The 24,826-nt window shown below is 44.8% G+C and overlaps 1 pseudogene; it reads right to left on the bottom strand.

Annotated features, from left to right (window-relative positions):
* Nucleotides 1-2,689: 2,689 nt before the first annotated feature.
* LOC105476642 (keratin, type II cytoskeletal 8 pseudogene) lies at nt 2,690-15,125 on the bottom strand (annotated as a pseudogene).
* Between the last annotated feature and the right edge of the window lie 9,701 nt (nt 15,126-24,826).

The following is a 24,826-nucleotide window of genomic DNA, read 5'->3' as shown; positions in this document are numbered from 1 at the left end:
TGATGATAAAGATAATAGACTACTCTTTCAAGAAGCTAGGGAGATGCACAGTCTTAAGATGGAAGACAAATATGTATACCTCTGTAGGCTTAGGGAAAGAAAGCAAGAGAGGATAATTGTTGGAAGGACCTGTGAAAACAGGAGAAGATGTTAGCTAACAGGTAGAGATACTGACTTAGAGGAGAGAGATCTTCCCCTGAGAGAGACAAAAGAATGGATGTAATTATCTATCATTGTGTAGATAGGGAGATGGGAAATTGAGGAGTTCATGCTTCATAGCTTCAGCTTCCTCTGTGAAACTGTAAGATCATCCTTGTGACAAAAGTGAAAATGGGAATGAGGGCTTGAATACTATCCTACTGTGGGGGATAATGAGAAACTGGAAACAAGCTAAATGTCCAGTAGCAGAGAGGTTGAGTTATGGTATATCCATTCAGTGAAAAAGTATGCAGCTGTTAAAGGAAAATTGGCTGGGTGCGGTGGCTCACATCTGTAATCCCAGCACTTTGGAAGGCCAACGCGGGTGGGTCACTTGAGGTCAGGAGTTTGAGACCAGCCTGACCAACGTGGTGAAACCCCATCTCTACTACAAAAAAAAATTAGGCATGGTGGCGCGTGCCTGTAATCCCAACTACTCCAGAGGCTGAGGCAGGAGAACTGCTTGAACCTGGAAGGCGGAGGTTGCAGTGAGCCAGGATCGTGCCACTGCTCTCCAGCCTGGGTGACAGAGCAAGACTCCATCTCAAAAAAAATAAGTCTAAGCATTTTTGTTTTTAATCTTATTTTATTTTATTTTATTTTTTGAGACGCAGTCTCGCTCTGTTGCCCAGGCTGGGGTGCAGTGGCCGGATCTCAGCTCACTGCAAGCTCCGCCTCCTGGGTTTATGCCATTCTCCTGCCTCAGCCTCCCGAGTAGCTGGGACTACAGGTGCCCGCCACCTCGCTCGGCTAGTTTTTTTTTTGTATTTTTTAGTAGAGACGGGGTTTCACCGTGTTAGCCAGGATGGTCTCGATCTCCTGACCTCATGATCCGCCCGTCTCGGCCTCCCAAAGTGCTGGGATTACAGGCTTGAGCCCCCACGCCCGGCCTGTTTTTAATCTTGTAATAGTCACCGATGAAAATGGGAGCTGGAGCTGACTAGGGATCCATGAAAGGATTACTGGATGCTTAATGTACAAGCAAGGTTGAAGACTTAATTTAAAATGGTACCCACTTATTGTGGTGTGATTTTTTTTCCTTTATTTTTATTTCTATTTTTTTGAGACGGAGTCTCACTCTGTTGCCCAAGCTGGAGTGTAGTGATGCGATCTCGGCTCACTGCAGCCTCCGCCTCCCAGGTTCAAGTGATTCTTCTGCCTCAGCCTCCCGAGTAGCTAGGATTACAGACGTGTGCCACCATGCCTGGCTAATATTTTGTATTTTTGGTAGAGACGGGGTTTCACCGTGTTAGCCAGGATGGTCCTGATCTTCTGACCTCATGATCCACCTGTCTCGGCCTTCCAAAGTTCTGGGATTACAGGCATGAGCCACCGTGCCTGGCCTGTTTTTCCTTTAAAGGTACTTAGCAACACAATTGGTCAGTGTGTAGAAGCACAGATAGTAAAGCAGTCTGGGGTGAAGACCTGGTTATAAGGAATAGATGGTGAATTTCATTTCATTTCAGTAACGCTCTCTTGACTACTCTATACCAAGCACTGTGCTAGGTGCTGTGAATACCGCTCATGGTCTAGTGTTAGACAAGTCCATGCAAGAGTGTGATAAGTGAAATGATAAAATACATATGGTGTACTTTGAAGATACAGAGTAACCTCAACTCTGGATCTAAGGGAAACCTTTCCAGAGATTACTAGCTTGAATTAGGCAAAGCAAGCAATGGGGGTAGGGAATGGTTATCATTTCAGGCAGAAAAAATAGCATGTGCAAGGAACATGTGACTAAAGAATTAGGAATGGTTACAGCATGGTGCACATGGAAGGGCTGGCAAGAACTGAAACTAAGGAATTAGCCAGTGTCCAGATCTGGAGAGCTCTGTATGCTTTGCTAAAGAATTTGGACTTTATCCTAAAGGCAGTGGGGATCTGTTGAAGGACTGGAATCATTTCAGCAGCAATTCAGAATGTGGATGGTAAAGAGCAGGACTGGAAATTGTTATGGCAGTCATTAGGTGAGACAAATCAGCTGTAAGGCAGGAACAGTGGTCAGAGATTTGAGAGAATTTAGGAGGTAGAATCTATATAAAATTTGATGACTGATTAGATGTGGATTATTTCAGTCAGTCAATATTCATTGAGTCTAATGGATACCAGGCATTATTCTAGATCAGAAGTGTCCAATCTTTTGGCTTCCCTGGGCCACATTGGAAGAAGAATTGTCTTGGGCCACGCATAAAATACACTAACGATAGCTGATGAGCTTTTTAATAAAAAGGCCGCATAAATCTTTTTTTTTTTTTTTTTTTTTTTTTTTGCAGAGCTAGCTGAGGTTTTATTTTGGACCAAAAAAAAGGCAGTTGAATTGTTTTGTAGCTGGAGGCATGGACAAGGGGGGTCCCCAGGCAGTAAACTCCCCTGCAGGTGGACCGAGGGCTGGGGCTGAGCCTCAGGTGGGTCTCCTGTTCCCTGTGCTCCCCTGCACAGTGGCCTCCCTCCTGGGCTCTAGGGAAGCCACAGGAGGGGCAGGCTGGGAGGGGCTGCTGCAGCTGTTCACTTGGGCAGGACATCAGAGGACTCAGACACCAGCTTCCCATCGCGGGTCTCGATCTTCTTCACAACCATGGCCCTGATGGAGCTGGTGCAGCTGAAGGAGCTGGAGCCCATGCCGTAGCCGAGGCTGAGTCTTGTGAGGCCCCCAGAGGCCAAGCTCAGACCACCTGCATAGCCGCTGGTGGTCTTCATATGGATACTCATGTTCTGCATCCCAGACTCTAGCCGGCTCTCCTCGCCCTCCAGCAGCTTCCTGTAGGTGGCGATCTCGATGTCCAGGGCCAGCTTGACATTCATCAGCTCTGGGTACTCACACAGCTGCCACACCAGGTCCTGTTTGGCCTGCTGCAGGGCTGCCTCCAGCTCGGACAGCTTGGCGTTGGCATCCTTAACGGCCAGCTCCCCCGGCTGCTCAGCATCTGCGATGGCGGCCTCCAGGGAAGCCCTCTGGCCTTTAAGACCCTCAATCTCGGCTGGGCGCGGTGGCTCAAGCCTGTAATCCCAGCACTTTGGGAGGCCGAGACGGGCGGATCACGAGGTCAGGAGATCGAGACCATCCTGGCTAACACGGTGAAACTCCGTCTCTACTAAAAAATACAAAAAACTAGCCGGGCGTGGTGGCGGCGCCTGTAGTCCCAGCTACTCGGGAGGCTGAGGCAGGAGAATGGCGTGAACCCGGGAGGCGGAGCTTGCAGTGAGCTGAGATCCGGCCACTGCACTCCAGCCTGGGCGACAGAGGGAGACTCCGTCTCAAAAAAAAAAAAAAAAAAAAAAAGACCCTCTCAGCCCGGAACTGGCTGATGTTCCAGTTCGTCTCAGAGTTCTCGGTCTTTGGACACCGCAGGTCATCCCTGTGCTTCCCAGCCAGCGTCTGCAGCTCCTCATACTTGATCTGGTACATGCTCTCAGCCTCAGCCTGGCTGCGGTTGGCAGTCTCCTCATAATGCGCCTTGACCTCAGCAATGATGCTGTCCATGTCCAGGGAGTGGCTGTTGTACATGGACAGCACCACAGATGTGTCCGAGATCTGGGACTGCAGCTCCTGGATCTCCTCTTCATAGAGCTGCCTGAGGAAGTTGATCTCGTCAGTCAGCCCTTCCAGGCGAGACTCTAGCTCTACCTTGTTCATATAAGTTTCATCCACATCCTTCTTGATGAGGACAAATTCATTCTCCATCTCTGTAAGTACCCGTATTGAGCTCATCCTCATAGTTGTTCTTGAAGTTCTCCACCAGCCCCTGCATGTTGCAAAGCTCTGCCTCCAGCTTCAGCTTCTCCTGGCCCAGAGTCTCCAGCTGCCGCCTCAGGTTGTTGATGTAGTTCTCCAACATGTTGTCCATGTTGCTCCGAGCCATCTTATGCTGCACCAGGAGGCTCCACTTGGTCTCCAGCATCTTCTGCTGCTTCAGGTACTGTACCTTGTCTATGAAGGAGGCAAACTTGTTGTTGAAGGTCTTGATCTGCTCCTCCTGGGTGCTCACGGCCTGGATGTTGAGGTCCACCACCAGGTTAAGGGGGCTCAGCAGGCTCTGGTTGACCATGACGGCGGTGATGCCTCCATGCCGCTGGCCCCACCATAGCCTCTGGCCAGGCCACCCTGGAAGCTGCGGCTGCCCACTCTGGAGAAGCTCAAGGAGCTGATGCAGGCACTGGGCCCGCTCATGTAGGAGTGGCTGCTGAAGCCTCGGGGGCCAGAGGTGGACACCTTATAGGACTTGTGATGGAGATGGTGGAGGCAGGAGTGGAAGCAGTCAGGCTGAACCAGGTGGAGATCCCAGAAGGAGCAGAGAACCTGCTTCTTGGTCCTCATAATGTTTTAAGAAAGTTTATGAATTTGCGTTGAGCCGCATTCAAAGCCATCCTGGGCCGCATGTGGCCTGTGGGCCACAGGTTGGACAAGCTTGTTTTAGATACAGCAATGAATAAAACAGCCCCTTCCCTCAAAGTGCTTAGAATTTAGTGAAGGAAGGAGACAATAACAAATAAGAGTGAGAAGCACTATTAAGAAAATAAAATTGATATGAGAGGGTGTGGGTGAGGTTGCTAGTTTTTTGTTTTGTTTTGTTTTGTTTTTTGAGACAGTCTCACTCTGTCACCCAGGCTGAGTGCAGTGGCGCTATCACAGCTTGCTGCAGCCTCAACCTCCTAGGCTCACGTGATCCTCCCACCTCAGCCTCCTGAATAGCTGGGACTACAGTCACGTGCCACCACACTCGGCTAATTTTTTTTGTATTTTTTGAAGAGACAGAGTCTCGCTATGTTGCCTAGGCTGGTCTTGAACTCCTGGACACGAGCAGTCCCTCCTGCCTTAACCTCCCGAAGTGCTGGGATTACTGGCGTGAGCCACTGCACCCAATCAAGGGTGCTAATTTAATGGTCAGGGAAGCCCTTGCTGAGTAACTGTCATTGACATACAAATATACATGTATTATTTCTGTAAAGTTAAAACATTTTTTTAAGTGTGAAAAGGCAAGCAATAAAAGAACCTCAAAAGATGCTTTGAAACACTGTCCAGAAAAATATGCAGAAACCAGGATATACTGATTGGAGGGAAGCCAAAGAAGGAGAGTTTCAAAGGATGGAGTGGTCAGCAGTGTCCAGTACTTGCAGAAAGGTCAGTCAGGTAAGGACTGAAATTTGTCATTTGGATTTGGCATTTGGTGAGCCTGGTGAAAACAGTGCTGAAATCAGATGGCAAGTAGGTTGAATAATTGAATGAGAAGAAGTAGCAACAGTTTCTAGGAGCTTGATTTGATTAAATAATAGCTATCATTCATTGTGCCAACCTCTCCGCAGAGAGTACCTGACCTCATTTAATCCTGAACCATCTATAAGATAGGTATTATTCCCATTTTACAAATGAGGGAACTTGTTCAGGGTCATACAAATAGAGGGATTAGCCTTGGACTGGAGAAGGACTCTCTTTAAGGCCAGAAAGATGCATATATATGCAGTAGGAAGGGGGCAAAACCATGCCCCTGGGCATTGTAGGCCCTGTTGAGAAGTTTTGTCAGGCTGGCCCGGTGGCTCATGCCGGTAATCCCAGCATTTTGGGAGCCTGAGGTGGGAGGATCACATGAGCCCAGAAGTTTGAGACCAGTCTGGGCAACATAGGGAGACCCTGTCTCTAAAAAAATAAAGTTTTGTTTTTATCCTAAGAGTAATAGGAAACTTTTCAGTGGGAATGGGGTAGAACCTGGGAAGATGACCTCAGGTTTGTGCTTCCAAACCAGTGTGAAAATAGTAAAAAAAAAAAAAAGTTTTTTTGAGATGAAGTCTCGCTCTTGTCACCTATGCTGGAGTGCAGTGGCACCATCTCACCTCACTGCAACCTCCGCCTCCCAGGTTCAAACGATTCTCCTGCCTCAACCTCCCAAATAGCTGGGCTTACAGGCACCTGCCACCAGGCCCTGCTAACTTTTGTATTTTTAGTAGAGACGGGGTTTCACTATGTTGGCCATGCTGGTTTCAAACTCCTGACCTCAGGTGATCTGCTGCCTGGGCCTCCCAAAGTGCTGGGATTACAGGAGTGAGCCACCGCGCCCGGGCTTTTTTTTTTTTTTTTTTTGGATACTATGAAGTCTCATTCTGTCGCCAGGCTGGAGTGCAATGGCGCTATCTCGGCTCACTGCAACCTCCGCCTCCCAGGTTCAAGCGATTCTCCTGCCTCAGCCTCCCAAGTAGCTGGGACTACAGGTGCGTGCCATCACGCCGGGCTAATTTTTGTATTTTTAGTAGAGATGGGGTTTCACCATGTTGGCCAAGATAGTCTCCATCTCGACCTCGTGATCCGCCCGCCTCAGCCTCCCAAAGTGCTGGGATTACAGGCTTGAGCCACTATGCCTGGCCTTTTTTTTTGAGATAAGTTTTGCCCTTGTTGCCCAGGCTGGAGTGCAGTGGTACAATCTCGGCTCACTGCAACCTCCACTTCCTCAGTTCAAGTGATTTTCCTGCCTCCACCTCCCGAGTAATTGGGATTATAGGCATGCGCCATGATGCCCAGCTAATTTTTGTGTTTTTAGTAGAGACGGGGTTTCACCATGTTGTCCAGGCTGGTCTCAAACTTCTGACCTCTGGTGATCCACCCGCCTTGGCCTCCCAAAGTGCTGGGATTACAGGCATGAGCCACCGCACCTGGTCATCCAAAAATTTTCTTTCCTATGGATAGTTTAAGCTTCATTTGCAGATCTAGGATCTTGGGAATTACAGTACAATATTTGCTAAATAAAACAATCTTTTTCCCTTCCCCCAACTTTGAAAATAAGCAACTGGTGGCCGGGCGCGGTGGCTCAAGCCTGTAATCCCAGCACTTTGGGAGGCCGAGACGGGCGGATCACGAGGTCAGGAGATCGAGACCATCCTGGCTAACACAGTGAAACCCCGTCTCTACTAAAAATACAAAAAAACTAGCCGGGCGAGGTGGCGGGCGCCTGTAGTCCCAGCTACTCGGGAGGCTGAGGCAGGAGAATGGCATAAACCTGGGAGACAGAGCTTGCAGTGAGCTGAGATCCGGCCACTGTACTCCAGCCTGGGTGACAGAGCAAGACTCCGTCTCAAAAAAAAAAAAAAGAAAAAGAAAAGAAGCAACTGGTGTACTTGTTAAAAAAAAAAAAAAAAGCACTGATTCTAGGCCCCAGTTCAGCCCTCTTGAGTCAGAATATCTAGTGGAGAAGAGGTGGTAGTCTGTATATTTTATAGATGACCTAAGTGATTCTTACTTGAGAAGTTTGGGAAACTCTGATCCAGCAACATTCCCAAATTAATGTTATTCTCTGTATCAGCTGCTTAAACTAATGTGCATCAAAATGGAGTAGGGATCGCTTATTGTGAAATTTCAATTCCTGGGCTTGGAATGTGCATTTATAATATGCACACCTGTAATTGTGATGCAGATAGTCCCTAAAGCAATAGCGATATTATTAATAATAATCCTTTGGTAAATACAAGTACTTTAGAAGAAATATAGTCATAATTTTAAAAATTACTAGGTATATCATCTTGCAGATTTATTCTTTGCTTTCTGGTTAATAACATAATAGTCAAGGTTTTTTTTTTTTTTTTTGAGATGGAGTCTCGCTCTGTCACCCAGGCTGGAATGCAGTGGCGCCATCTCGGCTCACTGCAAACTCCGCCTCCAGGGTTCATACCATTCTCCCGCCTCAGCCTCCAGAGTAGCTGGGACTACAGGCGTCTGCCACCATGCCCGGCTAATTTTTTTTTTTTTTTTTTTTTGTATTTTTAGTAGAGACGGGGTTTCACGGTGTTAGCCACAATGGTCTCAATCTCCTGACCTCATGATCCGCCCACCTTGGCCTCCCAAAGTGCTGGGATTACAGGTGTGAGCCACCGTGCCCAGCCAATAGTCAAGGCTTTTTAGTAATAAATTGCTCTTAACATTTTATATTTCGTCCATCATGCATAAATTGTGATGATTAAAATTACATATAAATTCTACAAGTTGGTTTAAATGGATATAAAAGTTTGAAATCATTTATTTAAAATTTTGCCTATATAGGTTTGGATTGTCCACATTTTGGGGACTCGGAATCCAGTGTTTTCAGTGAACTCCATGTTACCATGTTTCGTCTTGTTTAAATATCCATTCCTCCTGATTTACAATAAAATAAAAATGTGTACTTGTATCTTGTGTTCGTGACTCTCTTATGTAGCACATAAGACCTTCCATTAACCAGAAATTTGACTCAGTTATCCTACAGTATATGTAAGAAGTGGTCAAATAGAGTAAGCAGTTAAATTACATTTGAGTTGGAGGGCATGTTATATCAGTGATCACAAAATTACTTTCTCCTTGTGTTTCCTTCTTCCTATGAAATCAGGAATGCTTTAAAGAAAAGGCTGTAATGGGAAATTGGAAACATAAATAGTCACAACTAGAGAAGCAGTATCCCCTTGGCTGTAAAGTAGTGCCTTGGTGAGCCACTGTTACAGATGAAAATGTATAAAGGACCAGCCTGGGCAACATAGCAAGACCCTATCTCTACAAAAAAAAAAAAAAAAAGAAAAAGAAAAAAAAAGAAAATGTATAAAGATAGGGGAAAAGCTTCAGAACCACTTACTGATTTCGTCTCCCGTTTCTGACAGGGCTAGAAAGCAATCTTTTCAACTTACTTGACTCTCTGTTATTTAAAATAAACTAGATGACACAGTCAAATGAAAGCAAAACAAATACTTGAGAGCTCTGGACAGCTCCAAGTACTATAATACAGTTTCTTTATATATTTCCAAAATTCAAATTTAGAATAAAAATTGAGAATTTTAAAAGATTTGCTTCTCATTTCATTTTCTCTTCATTTTTTTTTTAACTTTAAATTCTAAGTCAACAGATTTAACTCTTAAGATCACCAAGTAAGTATGGGTTCTCCAAACTTTAAGCAATAAATATCGGACTGCAGGCCAGGTGCGGTGGCTCACGCCTGTAATCCCAGCACTTTGGAAAGCCGAGGCGGGCGAATCACGAGGTCAGGAGATCGAGACCATCCTGGCTAACACAGTAAACCCCATCTCTACTAAAAATATAAAAAATTAGCCAGGCGTGGTGGCAGGCACCTGTAGTTCCCAGCTACTCGGGAGGCTGAGGCAGGAGAACAGCATGAACCTGGGAGGCGGAGTTTGCAGTGAGCTGAGATCACACCACTGTACTCCAGCCTGGGCGACAGAGCAAGACTCCTTCTCAAAAAAAAAAAAAAAAAAAATCGAGCTGGACAGAATTTGTTTACCAGAAAGTGTAATATACATTTTTTAAAAGGTAAGACAAATTTCTTAGAATTAGGCTGCGAGGATCTCTTGAGGCCAGGAGTTTGAGACCAGTGTGGCAACGTAGAGAGACTCTCCCTCACTGTCTCTACAAATAATTTTTTTTTTTAATTAGCTGGGCATTGTGGTGCATGCTTGAGGCACCAGCTACTCAGGAGGCTGAGGAAGGATCGCTTAAGCCCCAGGAGACTGAGGCTGCAGTGAGCCGTGATCATGCCACTGCACTCCAGCCTGGGTGACAGAGTGAGACCCTGTCTCAAAAAAAGTTTCTTACAATTAAACCAGAAGGTGTTCCCTTTAACTCAATTCTGGCATGACGATTTTTAATCCATATTTAGAAGTTATTACATAGTAAATACATCCATTCCATTAAAATATTTTTACATCCCAGTGTAGCCAATTGACCTAATTTCAAAGGCTCTTCATTTTATGACATAAATTCTAGGTTTTTCCGTGCAAACCTGTAATTATTAAAGTTTCAAGCAATTAGAGTGCTTTTGCTATCAGTTGGAGCTGTGTAAAGAGGACTGCCTGGAGTTATCTCTAGATGTCAAGTCTTACCATAGATAATGCCCTGAAACGTCAAAGATAGTCTCTCAATATATACGTAAGTGGCCAGGTGTGGTGGCTGACGCCTGTAATCACAGCACTTTGGGAGGCTGAAGCGGGAGGATTGCTTGAGCCCAGGAGCTGGTGACAAGCCTGGGCAAGATGGTAAGACCCCATCACTAAAAAAATACAAAAAAATTAGCTAGGCATGGTGGCATGCACCTGTGGTCCCAGCTACTCGGGAGGCTTAGGTGGATTGCTTGAGCCCAGGAGTTAGAGGTTGCAGTAAGCCAAGATTACACCACTGCACTCCAGCCTGAACAACAGAGTGAGACCTTGAATCAAAAAAAAAAAAAAAAATTATATATATAACACACACACACACATATATGTCTTCTGTGCCCAGAAGACATTTTAATCAGAATGTTGCTCGGTGAGAAATCAGAACCAGTCAGTAAGTTGGATTTTATTTTTAGCTTTTTGCTATGGAAAATTTTAAACGTACTTAAAGGTAGAAAGAATATAATGGTCCGGGTGTGGTGGCTCACACCTGTAAACCCAGCACTTTGGGAGGCCGAGGCGGGCGGATCTTGAGGTCAGGAGTTCGAGACCAGCCTGGCCAATATGGTGAAACCCCGTCTCTACTGAAAATACAAAAATTAGCCAGGCATGGTGGCGCATGCCTATAGTCCCAGCTACTCGGGAGGCTGAGGCAGAAGAATCGCTTGAACCCGGGAGGTGGAGGTTGCAGTGAGCCAAGATCACGGCACTGCACTCCAGCCTAGGTGACAGAGCGAGACTCCATCTCAAAAAAAAAAAAAAAAAAAAAAAAAAGCCAACAAAAAATACACACAAAAAAACCAGAACGAATATAATGAACCTTTAAGAGTATAGTGAACCCTTATCAAGCTTTAACAATTAACAACATTTTGCCCGTCTTCTTTCATCTATCTGGCCCCCACCCTTTTTTAGAAAGATGCTGTGGTATCTTAAAACAAATCCCAGACATTTTATTTTACCAGTGAATTCTTCAGTATCTCTTACAGATAAAAACTTCTAAAATCAATAACTCGTCTGACCAGGCACAGTGGCTCATGCCTGTAATCCCAGCACTTTGGAAGGCTGAGGCAAGAGGATAGCTTGAGCCCAGGAATTTGAGACCAACCTGGGCAACATAGCGAGACCTCCATCTCTACAAAATAAGAATAAGAATAAAATGGGCTGGCTTAGTGGCGCATACCTGTAATCCTAGCTACTTGGGAGGCTTAGGCAGGAGGATTGCTTGAGCCCAGGAGTTCAAGGCTGCAGTGAGCTATGATCACACATACCATTGCACTCCAGCTTAGGCAACAGAATGAGACCCTATCTCTAAAACAAAAATGAAACAAGCCTCCCCAAAATGCTTCTGCCATTATAACACGTATCAAATAAGTAATAATAATCCCCTAATACAATCTAATACCCAATCTATGTTCAAAGTTCCCCATTGTCTTGAAAAATGTTTTTATACATTTGTCTTGTTGACATCAGGATTTAGACATTGTCTTTGAAGTCTTTTATAATCTTTAAGAGTTCAGGCCGGGGGAGGTGGCTCGGGCCTGTAGTGCCAGCACTTTGGGAGGCCAAGGTGGGCAGATCGCTTGAGGTCACGAATTCTAGAATATCCTGGGCAGCATGGTAAAATCCCATCACTACAAAACATACACAAATTAGCCAGGCATGGTGGCATGTGCTGTAAGTCCCAGCTACTCAGGAGGGTGAGGCAGGAGGATCGCTTGAGCCTGGAGGCAGAGGCTGCAGTGAGCCATGATCCCACCACTGCACTCCACACTTCAGCCTGGGCGACAGAGTGAGACCCTGTCTCCACACACAAACACACCAAAAAAAAAAAAAAAAAAAAAAAAGTCCCACCAATCTTTTTCTTTCTTTCTTTCATGAGCTAATTATGCAGGAATTGTTTTAAATGGCATTTATTTCTTTTTCTTTTCTTTTTTTTTTTTTTTTTGAGACACAGTCTCCCTCTGTTGCCCAGGCTAGAGTGTAGTGGCACAATCTCAGTTCACTGCAACCTCCGCTTGCCAGGTTCAAGCAATTCTCCTGCCTCAGCCTCCCCAGTAGCTGGGATTACAGGCACCTGCCACCACGCCCAGCTATTTTTTGTATTTTTAGTACAGACAGGGTTTCACCATGTTGGCCATGGTTGGCCAGGCTGGTCTCGAACTCCTGACCTCAGGTGATTCCCTCTGCCTCGGCCTCCCGAAGTGCTGGGATTACAGTGGTGAGCTACCTTGCCCAGCCTAAAAATGGCATTTATTTCTTGAGGAAACCAGGTGATTTTGAATTTCTCATAGTATGGCTGATTGTATACCCAGTATTTTTCTGTACTATCAATGGACATTTAGACCATCAATCCAGTAGGCTGGATTAGACTCAGGTAAAAAATGATTTTATTTTTGTGGATCAGGGAGTAGCAAGATGCTTTGTAAGTGATGGCGTATGCTTCCTATTGTATCACATGAGAAGGCATATGATGTCTAGTTGTTGCGTTCAATGATTTTAATGCCTAGTTATCATCAAGCACCCATTTTCTCTATAGGGATGGATTTCTACCAGAACACTCCCCGCTTCCAGATAGTGCTGGTGAATATTGATGAATTTGGCCTGTATTCTGGACTCTCATCTGATGACTTGCTTACTACCCTTATTCTGTTAATACATCATTTCATCAGATAGAGCTCAGGGTAATTCTGAAATAGAAGTGTGTTGCCTACTGGCACAGCCAATCCTGTGCTTATTCCAAATCAACTTAATTGACTTTAGAGTGTTAAAAATCTCAAAGATCCCTTCCAAGGATGGCTTATTTTAGAAGCCTTACATTTTTCCTTTATTATTTATTAACAAAGGAAAATATAATTGTTTATTATTTTTATTTTTTACAGACAGAGTCTCACTCTCCACCCAGGCTGGAGTGCAGTGGCACAATCACAGCTCACTGCATCCTTGAATTCCTGGTCTAAGGGATCCTCTCACCTCAGCCTTCTGAGTAGCAGGAACTACAGGCGTGTGCCATCATACCTGGCTAATTTTTTTTGTAGAGATGTGGGTCTCACTATGTTGCCCAGGCTGGTCTCAAACTCTTGGGCTGAAGCAATCCTCCTGCCTTGCCTCCCAAAGTGCTGGGATTACAGGTGTGAACCACAACTCCCAGTCTTGTTTTTTAAATTATGAAATAGTTCATGTGTAAAATAATATAGAATAAAAAAGTCCTAAATAATTATCCTAAAATATTATCCTAAAGTAATATAGGATATATTAGATGTGGAGAATAATAAAACCATTAAATGTGTACCTACCACCTAGCTTAAGAAATCACATTTTTCAGCTGGGCTTGGTGGCTCAGGCCTGTAATCCCAGCACTTTGGGAGGCCGAGGCAGGCGGATCACCTGAGGTCGGGAGTTTGAGACCAGCCTGATCAACATGGAGAAACCCCGTCTCTACTAAAAATACAAAATTAACCAGGCATGGTGGCGCATGCCTGTAATCCCAGCTACTCGGGAGGCTGAGGCAGGAGAATCACTTGAACCCGGAAGGCAGAGGTTGCAGTGAGCTGAGATCGCACCATTGCATTCCAGCCTGGGCAACAAGAGCAAAACTCCGTCTCAAAAAAAAAAAAAAAAATCACATTTTTCCTTCAATACTTTTATTTTGAACTAATTTTAGATTTATAGAAAAGAGTTTTCCATATTCCCTTTACCTGGCTTCCCCTAATGTTAACATATTACTAAAGGCACATTTATTAAAACTAAATTATTAGGATTGGTATAGTTCTTTAAACTATAGGCTTTATTCAAATTTTACTAGTTTTTTCACTAACATCCTTTTTCCTTTCCAGGATCTGATTCAGGATACCACGTTGCATTTGGTCAGCATGTCTCTTTTTTTGTTTGTTTATTTTTTATCTTTTCGTGATATTCAGTTAGGATTTCAATGTGGAACATTGTGTCTCTTTAGTCTTCTCCAATCTGTGAATCTTCTCAGTGTTTCCTTGTCTTTCATGATGCTTTGGAAGAGTACTGGACAGCTATTTGTAGAATGTCTTTCAATTTGGGTTTGTCTGATGTTTTTCTCATTATTAGACTCGGTAATGTATTTTTGGGCAGAATACCACAGAGATGAAGTACATCTGCATCATATCAGGTGGTACGTATAACATCAACATAACTTATTATTGGTGATATTAATATTGATCACTTGGTTAAAAAGCTGTCTGCCAAGTTTCTCCACTTGATCTTAACCAAAAGGCTGAGAAGCAATGCCAGGTTTCTCCACTATAAAGTTACTGTTGGCTGGGCCTGATGGCTCATGCCTATAATCTCAACGCTTTGGGAGGTCAAAGAAGGAGGATCACTTGAGGTCAGGAGTTTGAGACCAGCCTAGGGAACACAGGGAATAGGGAGACCACAACACCCCCCACTGTGTCTACAAAACAATTTTTTTTTGGCGGGTGTTGTGGGGGACAGAGTCTCACTCTGTCGCCCAGGCTGGAGTGCAGTGGTGCAATCTCGGCTCACTGCAACCTCCACCTCCCGGGTTCAAGTGATTCTTGTGCCTCAGCCTCAGAGTGGCTGGTTCTACAAGTGCACACCACCACACCCGGCTAATTTTTTGTATTTTTAGTAGAGATGGGGTTTCGCCATGTTGGCCAGGCTGGTCTCAAACTCATGTCCTCAAGTGATCTGCCCACCTCAGCTTCCCAAAGTGGTGGGATGAACAGGCGTGAGCCACCGAGCCCAGCCACATACTCTAATCTTTAGAAGCAAGTCACTAAGTCCAGCTCACACTCAAGAGCTGGGGAAATTAAGTTCCACTTTGCAGAGGAAGATATATCCAAGAAGTTGTGGACATATGTTAAAACCACCATAGTAATTAATCAATTTTTTGATAGGTCCCTTACATTTTGACTCATCCTAATTTTGTTATTACCAATATTGCCTGTCCTATCATCCACCTCATATTTCCTCATCCATGAGGTTATTGCGAGTTTGCCTTCTTGAAAGCCATAAGGTTCAGTTGTTTCCCAGACTTGTCTGGTTATCATAATCACTTGGGGTACATGTTTAACTATTGGTTTCCAAGCCCCTCCTCCAGAGTCAGATTCAGTGTGTCTGGGGTATGAGTTTGGAAACTAGCTTTAAAAGCAACTCAGCTGATTCTTACTGTTAACCCAAATTTGAGAAGCACTGGCTTATGCATTTCTCTTTTCTCTCTGTTTTCCATTAGACATACCAGACTAACCATGGACATACACCTCACTTTTTTTTTTTTTTTTTGAGACAGAGTCTTGCTTTGTCATCAGGCTGGAGTGCAGTGGTGCGATCTCGGCTCACTGCAACCTCTGCCTCCCAGGTTCAAGCGATTCTCCTGCCTCAGCCTCCCCAGTAGCTGGGACTACAGGCGGGCACCACCATGCTCAGCTATTTTTTGTATTTTTAGGAGAGATGGGGTTTCACCATGTTGGCCAGGATGGTCTTGATCTCTTGACCTCGTGATCCTCCTGCCTTGGCCTCCCAAAGTGCTGGGATTACAGGTGTGAGCCACCGCACCTGGCCTTACACCTGATTATTCTATAATTTGCTATCCTCCCACCTCAGCCTCCCAAGTAGCTGGGACTACAGATGCATGCCACCGTACCTGGCTAATTTATAAAATTTTTATTGTAGAGACAGGGTCTCGCTTCATTGCCCAGGCTGGTCTCGAACTCCTGGGCTCAAGTGATCTTCCCATCTCAGCCTCCGAAAGTGCTGAGCCATTGTGCCCAGCCTATAGTTTCCTTATTTATGAGTTTATAGTTTCCTTATTTTCCTTTTTGAAATGTAGGACATTTGCACTTTCCCATCTTCCATAAAGTGAGGATACTATTTAGACCGGACGCAGTAACTCACACCTGTAATCCCAATACTTTGGGAAGACAAGGCAGGAGGATTGCTTGAGCTCAGGAGTTCAAGACCAGCCTGGGCAACACAGAGAGACCCAGCTCCACTAAAAATAAAAACAAATTAGTCAGGTGTGGTGGCACTTGTCAGTAATCCCAGCTACTTGGGAGGCTGAGGCAGGAGGATCTCTTGAGACCAAGAGATTAGGGCTACAATGAGCTATGATAACACAACTGTACTCCAGCCTGGGTGACAGAGCAAGACTCTGTCTAAAACAAACAAACAACTACAACAAAAAAAGTAAGGATAGTAAAATGTAAACTACAAGAGAGATTTATAGATGGGAAGGGGAAGGTGACCTCCAACTGTTTCCCGATAGTTTTTTTTTTGTTTGTTTGTTTTGACACAGAGTCTCCCTCTATCACCCAGGTTGGAGTGCAGTGGCACGATCTCTGCTCACTGCAGCCTCCGCCTCCCGGGTTCAAGTGATTCTCCTGCCTTAGCCTTCTGAGTAGCTACAGGTGTGTGCCACCACGCCTAGTTAATTTTTGTATTTTTAGTAGAGTTGGGGGGTTTCGCCATGTTGGCCAGGCTGGTCTCGAACTCCTGACCTCAGGTGATCTGCCCACCTCGGCCTCCCAAAGTGTGGGATTACAAGTGTGAGCCACTGTGCCCAGCCTCCCCATAGTATTGATCTCTTCTTCCTTGAGACCTGCTCTTTTCTTTCCCTCCCTCCCTCCCTCCCTCCTTCCCTTCCTTCTTTCCTTCCCTCCCTCCCTCCCTCCCCTCTCTCTCTCTTTCTTTTTCTTTTCTTTTCTTTTTCTTTTTCTTTCTTTTTTTTCAGGGTCTCACTGTGTTGCTCAGGCTGGATTACAGTGGCTTTTCACAGGGGTGACCTTACTACTGATCAGCCCATGAGTTTTGACCTGCTTGGTTTCCGACCTGGGCTGATTCACCTCTTCTTAGGTAACCTGGTGGTCCCCCACTCCCAAGAGGTCACCATATTGATGCCAAGCTTAGTGCAGACAGTCATCATAACCCAGAACTCCTGGGCTCAAGCAATCTTCCCACTTCAGCTTCCCAAGTAGTAGGGACTACAGGTGCGTGCCACCACTCCTGGCTTCCAATCCTTTTCTAAAAAGGTCAGTTTTTCTTAAGGAGTTTATCTGGGCTTATTTCTTCTAAGTTTGGAGGTTTCAGTAAGGATGCCATTCACTTTTATCATCCCACTTCCATGATAATAATTTCTATATCTACCATTTATTGATCACATAATATTCCAGATCACATAACATGCTTTATGTATTAGGTTTAACCATATGAAAAACAATTTTGCAGGTCAAAACGAATAAATATTGGCAGTTTCATATGTTTCAATCTAGTATGTAGTCTCCCTTAATCCTCACAATAACCCTGAGGGTAGGTGGTAGTATGCCTGTTTTTACAGATGAGAAATCTGAAGATTAGAAGGATTGAGTGACATTCCTAACATCACTAAGTGGTAGAGCCAGCATTTGAACATGGGACTACCTGTTTTCAAAACATGGTTGTTTTTTTTTTTTTTTTTTTGAAACAGAGACTCGCTCTGTCACCAGGCCGGAGTACAATGGCGCAATCTCTGCTCACTGCAACCTCCACCTCCTGGGTTCAAGTGATTCTCCTGCCTCAGCATCCCGAGTAGCTGGGACTACAGGCATGCACCACCACACCCAGCTGCTAATTTTTGTATTTTTAGTAGAGACGAGGTTTCACCATATTGGCCAGGATGGTCTCAATCTCTTGACCTCATGATCCGCCCGCCTCGGCCTCCCAAAGTGCTGGGATTACAGGCGTGAGTCACCTCGCCCAACCCAAAACATGTTTTTAAACACAGTATACCTTTAAAGAAAATATTATGATGAGAATGTGGTAAACCAGGCCCTGAAACACTGCTTGGCAGTGTAACTCAGTACAACTTTGCTGAAAGCTATTTGACACCATGCATCAAGAGCATTAAGTATTTTCAGGCTGGGCACAGTGGCTCACACCTGTAATCCCAGCACTTTTGAGAGGTCAAGGTGGGTGAACTGCTTGAGCCTAGGAGTTCAAGACCAGCCTGGGCAACATGGTGAAAACCCATCTCTACAAAAAATACAAAAATTAGCCAGGCGTGGTGGCACACACCTGTAGTCCTAGCTACTCGGGAGGTTGAGGTGGGAGGATTGCTTGAGCCCAGAAGATCGACGCTGCAGTGAGCCATGATAGTGCCACTGCACTCCAGCCTGGGCAACAGAGATCCTGTCTCAAAAAAAAAGAATTTTCATACCCTTGCATCTAGTAATGTCATTTCTAGAACATTACCCTAAGTAAATAATCAGAGATGAACATGAAGATCCGTGTAAAATATGCCCATCAAAGCATTATATTTTTAATATTAAAAATTGAAAACAGGCCGGATGAGGTGGCTCACGCCTGTAATCCTACCACTTTGGGAGGCTGGAGTGGGCAGATCACGAGGTCAGGAGTTCGAGATGAGCCTGGCCAACATGGTGAAACCCTGTCTCTACTAAAAATACAAAAATTAGGCGGGGCGCAGTGGCTCAAGCCTGTAATCCCAGCACTTTGGGAGGCCGAGACGGGCGGATCACGAGGTCAGGAGATCAAGACCATCCTGGCTAACACAGTGAAACCCCGTCTCTACTAAAAAATACAAAAAACTAGCCGGGCAAGGTGGCGGGCGCCTGTAGTCCCAGCTACTTGGGAGGCTGAGGCAGGAGAATGGCATAAACCCGGGAGGCGGAGCTTGCAGTGAGCAGAAATCGCGCCATTGCACTCCAGCCTGGGCGACAGAGCGAGACTCCGTCTCAAAAAAAAAAAAAAAAAAAAAACCCAAAAATTAGCTGGGCATGGTGGTGGGCACCTGTAATCCCAGCTACTCAGGAGGCTGAGGCAGGAGAATCGCTTGAACCCGGGAGGCGAAGGTTGCAGTGAGCCGAGATTGTGCCACTGCACTCTAGCCTGGGCGACAGAGCGAGACTCCCTCTCAAAAAAAAAAAAAAAAATTGAAACAGGCTGGGTCTGCTGGCTCACACCTTTAATCCTAGCACTTTGGGAGACAAAGGTGGGCAGGTCGCTTGAGCCCAGGAGTTCAAGACCAATCTGGGCAGCATGGTAAAACCCTGTCTCTACAAAAAAAAAAAAAAAAAAAAAATAGCCAAGCATAGTGGTGTGAGCCTGTGGTCTCAGCTACTTGGGAGGCTGAGGCAGGAGGAATGCTTGGGCCTGAGGTCAAGGCTACAGTGAGCCATGATTGTGCCACTGCACTCCAGCCTGGGCAAGAGAGGGAGACCCTATGTCAAAAAAAAAAAAAAAAAAAGGAGGCTGGGTGCGGTGGCTCAGGCCTGTAATCTCAGCACTTTGGAAGGCCAAGGCAGGAGGATGGCTTGAGCTCAGGAGTTTGAGATCAGCCTGAGCAACATAGCAAGACCTTGTCTCTACTAAAATAAATAAAACAATTAGCTGGGTGTGGTGGCATGTGCTTGTAGTCCCAGCTACTCAGGAGGATCCCTTGAGCCCAGAAGTTTAAGGCTGCAGTGAGCTATGATCACATCACTGTACTCCAGCTTGGGAGATAAAGAAAAAAGGTATGGCCACAAGATGAACATGGGAAATGGGGAAAAGCTCATAACATAATAAGTGAGACAATATACAAAATTAAGTATGACCACTTTTTTTGTTAAGTGTAGAAAAGATCTGGAAAATAATAATGGTGGCTGGGCATGGTGGCTCATACCTGTAATCCCAACACTTTGAGGGGCTGAGGAGGGAGGATTGCTTGCGCCCAGGAGTTCAAGACCAGCCTAGCAACATAGGGAGACCTCCTCTCTACAAATAATTTAAAAATTAGTAGCCAGGCATGGTGGTGCACACCTGTAGTCCTAGCTACTCGGGAGGCTCAGGTGGGAGGATCATTTGAGCCTGGGGAGTTGAGGCTCAAGTGATCCTCCCACCTCAAGTGTCTCCAGAATAAATATATTAATATATACAGTTTTATTTTTTGTTTTATTTTGTTTATTTATTTTTGAGACGGACTTTCGCTGTTGTTGTCCAGGCTGGAGTGCAATGGAGTGATCTTGGCTCACCGCAACCTCTGCCTTCCTGGTTCAAGCGATTCTCCTATCTCAGCTTCCCGAGTTGCTGGGACTAAAGGCATGCGCCACCACTCCCGGCTAATTTTGTGTTTTTAGTAGAGATGGGGTTTCTCCATGTTGGTCAGGCTCTGGTCTCGAACTCCCAGCCTCAGGTGATCCGCCTGCCTTGGCCTCCCAAAGTGCTGGGATTACAGGTGTGAGCCACCGCACCTGGTCTAAAGTTTTAAAATAAAGCATTATATAAAGTGTTATGTGCAACTATGATCTAGTTTTGAACAATTATATACATTATATACACACAACTGTGTAAGAACAAGTCTGGAAGCTAGCTATAGACAAGTTAACAGAGGTTCTCTGTAGACTGTGGGATTACAGGTTTATATCGCCTTCTTTTTGTTTATATTGTCTGATTTCCTATAATGAGTAATAATATTGTAAAATAATACTTTATAAAAGTTTTAAAAACATGCTTTGTACACCATGACTGCTATCAGGTAATATTACACAATTGAGGGAACAAAGACAGAGAGGTGATATTCAAAAATAAAAATTGTTTCAGTAATGAGATTATAGGTGACATTCCTTTTACCACAATCTTTTCTGTGTGTGTGTATATATATGCTTGTATGCATATATATATATATATATGCATACATATATATATATATATATATATATATATATATATGTATACACTTTTTTTTTTGAGACAGTCTTGCTCTTTTGCCCAGGCTGGAGTGCAGTGGTACAATCTCAGCTCCCTGCAACCTCTGCCTCCTGGGTTCAAGCGATTCTCATGCTTCAGCCTCCCAAGTAGCTGGGATTACAGGTGTGATCTTCACACCTTGTTACTGGTGGAGGGTGCTCAGGTTCTTGGCGTTTTGAACAAAGAATTGGACAAAAGGCACAAACGAAGCAAGGAAAGAATGAAGCAACAACAAAGCAGAGATTTATTGAAAACAAAAGTACACCCCACAGGGTGGGAGCAGGCCCGAGCAGCCGCTCAAGGGCCCTGATACAGAATCTTCTCAGGTCCAAATACCTGCTAGAGGTTTCCCATTGGCTACTTGGTGTTCACCCCATGTAAATAAAGTGGTGGCCCACAATCAATCTGATTGGTTGTGGACAGCAACCAATCTGAGGCTGAAGTGACATTACAAAGTTACACTCCTATGCAAACCTCTGATTGGTTGAGGTACTTTCAATTTCCCAACTGCCAGGCAGAAAAGGAGGGGGTTTGCAAAGGGCGTAGCCTCTGGTCCTTTTGTTACTTAGACATGGAAAGTTAGAGTTTTCCTTTCAATTTAGTTCTAGGAAGTCAGTGTGAAATGGCCTTAGGTTCCCCACCTCCAGACCCTATTCTCCTGCCTCAACCTCAGCCTCCCAAGTAGTTGGGACTACAGGCATGTGCCACCACACCTGGATAACTTTTTGTATTTTTTTAATAGATAAAAGGTTTTGTACAAGCTAGTCTCGAACTCCTGGGCTCAAGCAATCTGCCCATCTTGGCTTAATAGTTTATTGAATTAATTTATCCTTATTTACTTAGCCATTTCCCTATTATTAGTTTGTTCTAAGATTTCCGAATTTTCGATAATACAATGAACATTTCATCCATATAGCTTTTACTTCTGTCTCATTGCTTCTCTTGCATCAGTTCTTGAGTATAGAATTATTAGGCCAAAGGTCAAAAACAATTCTTTGAAATTGTTATTGGCCGGATGCGGTGGCTCACGCCTGTAATCCCAGCACAGGGGAGGCTGAGGTGGGCGACTCACTTGAGGTCAGGAGTTTGAAAACAGCCTGGCCAACATGGTGAAACCCCGTCTCTACTAAAAATACAAAAGCCAGCTGGGCATGGTGGCGCACACCTATAATCCCAGCTACTTGGGGAGGCTGAGGCAGGAGAATCGCTTGAACTTGGGAGGCAGAGGTTGCAGTGAGCTGATATCTTGCCATTGCACTCCAGCCTGGGCGACAGAGTGAGACTGCATCTCAAAAAAATAAAAATAAAATAAAATAAAATAACATAGTTATCTATGTAATACACAGTTAAAAAATCAGAACCGCTCAGAATGAATAGCAAGTTCCCTTCCCTACCCCTTCCCTTTTCTTCTCTGCTCACTTTCTCCAGAGGTGACCACTTTTATCTGTTACAAAGATATTTACGAGTTTTGATATGCAGTGTCATATTGCTTTTCAAAAGTTTGTATTTGTTTATCTTGCCAGAAGTCCTATGTAAACATACTAATTTCACTACAACTTTGACAACTTTAGATATTATTTAGAAAGGGTTTTTTTTTTTTTTTTTTTGCTCGTTTTCACTTGTTCAATAAACATTCCAGCACTTACTACATGTGACAACTGAGAATATGAAGAATGAGATACCGCATTCGCCCTCAAGTGTCACAGGTAGTCAGACAGACACAATAAGCACAAACCTGAGAGTAGGCTGTGGCTGATGCAGCAGAAGTACATGAAAGGAAGGGGGAAATTTGGGAGGAAAAAGAAATCAGCTTTGCAGAGTACAGGCAGGTCGGGTGAGTGTGAGGGAAAGCTTTACAGTACAAAAGACCTTTAGGCTGAATCTGAATGGATAACAGGGGGTTGACAGGTGAGGTGGGGTGAGGATATTCCAGACAGATAGTACCATATCCAAAAGCCAGAGCCATGGCCAGGTGCAGTGACTCTTGCCTGTAATACCGGTGATTTGAGAGGCTGAGGCGGGATGATCACTTGAGGCCATGAGTTTGAGACATTACCATAGTGAGAATACATCTCTTAAAAACAAACAAACAAACAAACAACACTTTTTTTAATTAGCAGGGCATGGTGGTGTGCACCTCTAGTCCTAGCTACTTGGGAGGGTGAAGTGGGAGAATCACTTTACCCTAGGAATTCGAGGAAGCTACAGTGAGCTGTGAGTCACTACATGGAGCCACTGCATTCCAGCCTGGGCAACACAGCATGATACCCCTGAGTCTTAAAAATAACAACAACAACAACAACAAAACCAGAGACATGAACTATCATGAAATATTTGGAGAGCTACGAGTAGTCCAGTATAATTGGAGCATTGGGTATATGGGGAAGGAAGGTGAGGGTTGGGGAAAGGTGAAGAAGGCAGGGCAGATTATGAAACAGGGCCTCTGGCTGGGCACGGTGGCTCATGCCTATAATCCCACCAGTTTGGAAGGCCAAGGAGGGCGATCACCTGAAGTCAAGAGTTCGAGACCAGCCTGGGCAACATGGTGAAACCACGTCTCTATCAAAAGTACAAAAATTAGCTGGGCGTGGTGTCGGGCGCCTGTAATCCCAGCTACTCAGGAGGCTGAGGCATGAGAATCGCTTGAACCCGGGAAGCAGAGGTAGTGAGCCAAGATCGTGCTGCTGCACTCCAGCCTGGGTGACAAGAGCAAAACAATAAAAGAAAGAAAGAAAGAGAGAGAGAGAGAGAGAGAGAGAGAGAGAGGGAGGGAGGGGAGGAAGGAAGGAAGGAAGGAAGGAAGGAAGGAAGGAAGGAAGGAAGGAAGGAAGGAAGGAAGGAAAGGAAGAGTTCTCAAAGGATTTATAGGCTATGGTAAGGAGTTTGGACTTGATCTTGATTGACAATGCAGAATTTTACACAGGTGAAGGATGTGATTAGAGTTAGTTTGGTTGCAGAGAGATTAGCACTGGTTTCAGAGTATGTATATACTGAATGTAGTGAATGTATTAGGGAAGGGGCCAGGCTTGAGGAAAAAGCACCTGTTACAAGACTATATGGTGAGAGGTGATGAGTGCTTCAATTAAAGCAATGACTGGGTTGGAGAATATGGGCTAGATTTGGGAGATGTTTAGCAGATAGACTCAACTGCATTTGGTGACTGACTATTATTGGCAGACAAGGAATAAGGAGGCATATAAGATTCATTCATCCAGTCAATAAATATAGTGTACCCACCATGCACCTGACACTGTTCTAGGCCCTGGCAATATAGCAGGGAAAACATTGATATAAATCCTATTCTCATGGAGCTTGCATTCCAGTGGAAAAGAACAGACAGTAAACAAGTAAACACAAACTGTGAGAAGTAAAAGAAGGTGATGTATTAAAGTAATTGTGACTGGGTTGGAGTAGAGGCCATCCTACTTTAGATAGGTAGACAGAGAAGGTGTCTAATAATGAGGTGGCATTTTAGCTGAGACTTGAAGATAAGAAAGAGCCATCCATGCATTGAGCCAGGGGAAGATCATTCTAGGTAGAATGAATAGTAAGATCAAAGGCTCTGAGGCAAAAAAGAGGTTGGTGTATTTGAGGAACTGAAATATTGCTAGCGTTTCTGGGAGTGTAATAGGCAAAGAGGAGAGTAGAATTCTTCCAGGTTTTTGTCTTAGGAAATCAGGGATGGGGGTGGGACGTGATTGTGGAAGAACTTAAGGAATAGGTTTTGGGTTCAAGATGGTAATGAATTAAGTGTCAGATTTGGTGAGTGAGATGTCTGGGAGACATCCAAGTGGAGATGTTCAGTAAGTAGCTGGAAATAGTGGAGCTCAGGAGAAAGGTTGGGTTGTTAATGTCATTAGCTAACAAGATGAGATGAGAGCTGGCCCAACTTGGGAAAAGACCCAGTGTCCAATGGGTAGGCAAAGGTAGAAGAAGCTAGAGGGGTTGGGGCGTGGTGGCTCACGCCTGTAATCCCAGCACTTTGGGAGGCCGAGGCAGGTGGATCACGAGGTCAGGAGTTTGAGACCAG

Source organism: Macaca nemestrina, chromosome X (assembly GCF_043159975.1).
Source record: "Macaca nemestrina isolate mMacNem1 chromosome X, mMacNem.hap1, whole genome shotgun sequence".
Lineage (NCBI taxonomy): Eukaryota > Metazoa > Chordata > Mammalia > Primates > Cercopithecidae > Macaca > Macaca nemestrina.
This window is presented reverse-complemented; position numbering and strand designations above follow the sequence as displayed.